Raw genomic sequence first — 5,428 nt, forward strand, 5'->3', positions numbered from 1 at the left:
AGGAAAAACCTGACATTAACAGAAAACGATTACTACGTTGCTATAAAGTATTATAGACTGTGCAGTTTGTTTGTTTGTAGTTAAGCACAAAGCTACACTCTGCCCACCACGGGTATCGAAACCCGGTTTCGAGCGTTGTAAGTCCGCAGACATACCGCTGTGCCACTGGGGGGGGGGGGGCGACTGTGCAGTTAGTTACTTGTGTGATATCCGAGACAGTAAATTATCTTGAAACAACACGATGAAACCATGATGAAACCTAATCAAGAGACGAGTAGCTGTTTCTTGAAGCACCTACATAAGGCACAGTTTACGAACTTACATAAATCTTCAACAAAGAGTGAGTAAAAGTTTCCATACATCAAATTTGTTCCGTGGATTATTTGGCACAAGAGATTTGTGTCAGTGAGATTCGTTCAATGACGTCACGCTTAGACTAGGGAGGAAAATGTCGATGAAAATGAAATACACCAGGTGAACACTATGTTTAAAACGCAGATAAGAAAATACAAAAAAACATTCACACTCTAATAGTTTTTGTTTTTTAAATATGTTTCTTCTCAAGTGTACACTTGCTTGTAGCTGTTATTATTGTCGAAGAAAGTGAATAGGATGAACTTAACATCAGTCAGTCACCGAAATACCACAACATTCTTGGTTGTCGTAATGACCCCATAAGGCTAGGCCACGCCGGAAGGGTCGCTGAACGCCAAGGTGGTTCCGACACATACTCCTTCCTCGTGCTTCACCAACAAGGACATGCGAGAGAAGGTCTTGTTACATGCCTTACACCTGTATTTCTTGACGTCCGAGTGTGTCTGGAGGTGAGCCCGCAGGTTGGACCGATCGGCAAAAGCTCGGCTACAGTGCGGACAGGAAAAAGGTTTCTCTCCAGTATGGGTCCGGATGTGACCTTGAAGTAACCAGGGCCGGGAGAAGGCTTTGCCACATAACGTACATTTACACGGGAGGGTGTGAGTCCTGATGTGCATCTTGAGAGCCCCAAGGGAGACGTAGACCTTGTCGCAGTGCTTACAGCTAAAGGATTTTTTCCCTGAGGTAAAACAGTGAAACTGTTGGTGTTTGGACAGGCCACTAAAAGTAGAGTAATTCTTCTTACAGTCAGAACATTGATATCGAGAGTTATCTGTCGGTTTTTTTGGCTTATTTCTGATGTCGGCATCTTGACCAGAGTCACTATCTGATCCCCCTCGAGGCGAGCCCGAGGAAACCGATCCTCTCCTCCCGTCGTCTACCCATTTGTATAATTTTTCTCGTTGAGCACTTTCTAGTTGTATGCCTAAAGACCGAGATGGTGGAGAGCACCGACCATCATAGAAACTTTGCGGAGATACTCTCTCACAGGTCATCGGATATGGAGAGGTTAGCTCATCTGGTCGAATGGGGGAGGTTCGGTTATGTATAATCTCGGAAAATGATGAGGGGCGGACGAAATGCTGGGGAAGAGGATACACTGGGACGTTAAATGGAAGATAAGGAGGAATAAGCCGACGAGTCCAACTCGAACGATGATCATTAAACCTAATGGAGTTCAAGGACAAGGAGCTTTCAGATGTTGTCATCACAGGCGTGTCACCAGGTTGGGGTGTCGCTGCTATGGGCAAACATAGCTTACATTGGCAGCTGAGCCTTGGATGAATTTCTGGAGGAGGAGGTTTTTTCTGTGTGTCTGAATTGTAATCAGATGAACGATCCAGTCTCGATTTGAGGCTCAGGTCAAAAGGTATATTGTTATCTGAAAAAAAAATTGATAGAACTTTACTCCAAAAGCTTTGAAAGCAAGTTTCCTAATCCGACAGACATTACACCAAATATTAAGGTTTCTCTTTAAAGTTATTATTGGCTTAAACTATAATTCAGAAACATATTCTAAACTGTAGGTCAACATATAAACGTAAATCAGAAGATAGAGCAACATTCTCTGAACAGTGTAGATGAAACAAAATATCGCATTTGAACCAATCAAAGCAAGTTATGAAATCCTAAACAGTGTATTAAAAGAAAAGGTCACACCTGAACCAATATAAACAAATTATCATTTCCTAAGCTGTGTGTCAAAATAAAATGTAGTACATGAACCAATCAAAATAAGTTATCGTATCCTAAAAAGTGTGTCAAAAGAAAACATAAAATCTGACCAAATTAAAGCAAATTATCATGTTCTAAACAGTGTGTCAAAACCAAGCATAGTATCTGAACTCATCAAAACAAGTTATATCCTGAACAGTGTATTGACAAAACGTTCGCATCTGAACCAATCAAAACAAGTTATCATATCTAAAATAATTTGTCAAAACCAAACGTATCATCTGAACCAATCAAAACAAGTTATCATATCAAAAATAGTGTGTCAAAACCAAACGTAGCACCTGAACCAATCAAGACAAGTTATCATATCCTGAACAGTGTGTTGAAACAAAACGTTCGCATCTGAACCAATCAAAACAAGTTATCATATCTAAAATAGTGTATCAAAATCAAATGTATCATCTGAACCAATCAAAACAAGTTATCATATCCAAAAGAGTGTGTCAAAACCAAACGTAGCATTGAACCAATCAAAACAAGTTATCATATCTAAAATAGTGTATCAAAATCAAATGCATCATCTGAACCAATCAAAACAAGTTATCATATCCAAAAGAGTGTGTCAAAACCAAACGTAGCATTGAACCAATTAAAACAAGTTATCATATCCTAAATAGTGTGTCAAACCAAACGTATCATCTAAACGCATCAAAGCAAGTTATCATATTCTAGGCAGTGTGTCGAAACCAAACGTCGCATCTGAACCAATCCAAACAAGTTATCATATCCTAAGCAGTGTGTTAAAACAAAACGTCAAATCTGAACAATCAAAACAAGTTATATTTTAAATAGCTTCAATTCTACTCCATGCGTCAAGACATCAGCTTACAACTGGTATGTAAGATGAAATCGTACTGTAATCAATATAGCAAAACATTTAGGCTAGGGAGTCAGTTGTTATTTTACAACGATAAAAAACCCATAATCCAGTGTTTTTCTGACATTATGAAAGTCGTTATTTTGAAATATGGCATAACGTCACAATTGGTGCGTTGAGACAAGAATATACGACTATAAACGCTATTTTAATGACGGTTCTTATATCAGAAGACACCACGACATAAAGTTGGAATATCAGGAAGACGAGACATCGTAATATTAATATTCAATAATCAAAGAAGAGATTCTTATTTCATCTAGTTAGGTTTATAATTATAAACTTAATTTGATTAAAAAAAAATGTACATACGACTATACACCTGTGTGTGTGTACTGTTCAAATTAAGCAGAACAGTAATCATGACGGTGAAATCAGGTACAGTTTCGTATTAGAAATTCAATTTCATCACATAAAAATATTGTGATATAAGCGAAAGCATGTAGTGTCATGAAATAAACCTCGTACATTTTGTAGTTGCATACCTTGGGATGGTGGTGAGAGAAGATGCAAGGGGAGTAAACACTGTTCCATCTCCGGACGTCTTGATGCTGAAAATCCACGCAAGAATTGGTTCTTTTTAACGAGGAAGGATTTAGGCATTTTTTTTTCTCTCTATCTGTCTATGGCACTACAGGTGACTACTACTACTATTTGTTGGCACTGTTTTCCTTACATTGATATTTTACACCTCAATTTACGAGGGATGTGTTACTGGCTCGTTGTTCGTAACGCGGATATTACGTCTTTAGTTCGTTTTGGTTTAGTAGGAAGGCGCCACACATCTCTCGAGTGCGAGCTTGGAGATTCCACTAAAGTTTGCTCCTAGCATGCCAGTACTTTCAACGTGCCGATAGCACCCTATCTCCTCCTTCCCGCAGGTGTAGACTGTTTTAACCAATAGTTTGATAGCTTTGTCCTTCTTGTTGACAGCCGCTATCCAATTGGTGCTCGCGATTGCAAGCGGCTGTGTCCTGTCAGCTGCGTAGAAAGCAACGCCGACAGCACGGCCGGAGAGCAGTACATCGATCGGAAACAGGTGTATGAGATGCCGGCAGGCTGTACCCGTGAGCCGAGGCTTGGCTTCTATTAATCACTTTACTCTAGTGTGTGTTCCCGATCCGAGTTACAAACGACTATCAGATGTTGAGCATGGATTTTTTTTAATCTCTATTGTGGGAGTAACTTTTAAAGAGGGAGGGAGGAGAAGGGGTGAGAATTTTGTAGCAGTTTTTTGTTTCTGCACTGCTGATTTATTACTTTACAATTTTTTATTTAAAAAAATGTTAGCTAACTTCTAATCATACTTTTCCCTTGAAGTTATGTATGCCTTCAGATATTACAAAGACATATATTCGTAACACAACCAAAGGTTGCATTTTAACGAAATAACCAAGAACAAACCTTGGCAGAAAATCTCCTGAAAGATCAATATCGGAACCATTTGCACAATTCTAAGCATACAATAAGCCTTAGCTAGACTTTTGATTGTGATTTCTATCTCTAAGAAATTCCAAACTTCTTCTTGGAGAAAAAAACCAACACAGAAATGTTTACCTTCCCCCGTGATTTTTAAACACAAATAGTGTTCTTACCGTAAAGTATTTAAAATAAAAATCAGTCCATTTAACTCCAAACTTTGTTAACAAAAAGCAAAAAATAAATAAAAAATTGGGGCCGATTGTAGCCTGGTGGCAGTAAATGGAAAGGCCCAAGGTTTGAGCCCCCCTCCCGATATTCCGCTGAACGAACTCCGCTCCTTCAGTCTCATCACGTTACACTGTTCAGAGTAATCGTGTAAGCAGAGGATGCTCAGGTAATCAATTTAAAATTAGGAACGGCTATGTCTGTGACCTTAGAATCTCTGACAAAAACAAAAGTAGTTTTTACCAGTGTCTGGTACCCCAGTAAGAAAGTGGTAAGCTTTCGGACTTACAACATTAAAATTCTGAGGTCGGTTCCCCACGGTGGATAAAGCACCGATAGCCCACTGTGTAGGTTTGCGCTTAAAAAAACGACATCAACAAATGTCTGTCTTTTGTTTTGTGTCTGTGTGTGTGAGAGAGAAAGGCGAATTTCTGGTGTTATTACACCCAGCCGTACTTCAGAAGAAACAGCTGTAATTTGTTTTCATACTCTGCTTGTATTTGTTGTAATTTGTATAGTTCTTTACTCTAACTATTTGTTTGTATTATGACAATAAACTATACTCATTACTATTGTCCCTTAGATACACACTGCTTGTGTTTGTTTAGATATCGCTTATTTAACAATTTCTTACGAGACTAGTGTTAACTTTAAGCTACAATACGTGCACGAAGAGATCAGTTGTTATTTGTTTGAACATTCTTTACGAGATTAAAGCATCGTTAACTCGACACCGGTAGATATACAAGTACTATTATCCCAAGCCTTAACTCGGCACTAGAAAGAAGAAAAAAA

The 5,428-nt window shown here is 38.7% G+C and overlaps 1 pseudogene; it reads right to left on the bottom strand.

Moving 5' to 3' along the window:
- Positions 1-680: 680 nt before the first annotated feature.
- Positions 681-3,589, bottom strand: LOC106460822 (annotated as a pseudogene).
- Positions 3,590-5,428: the final 1,839 nt, after the last annotated feature.

Source organism: Limulus polyphemus, unplaced genomic scaffold (assembly GCF_000517525.1).
Source record: "Limulus polyphemus unplaced genomic scaffold, Limulus_polyphemus-2.1.2 Scaffold843, whole genome shotgun sequence".
NCBI classification, from domain to species: domain Eukaryota; kingdom Metazoa; phylum Arthropoda; class Merostomata; order Xiphosura; family Limulidae; genus Limulus; species Limulus polyphemus.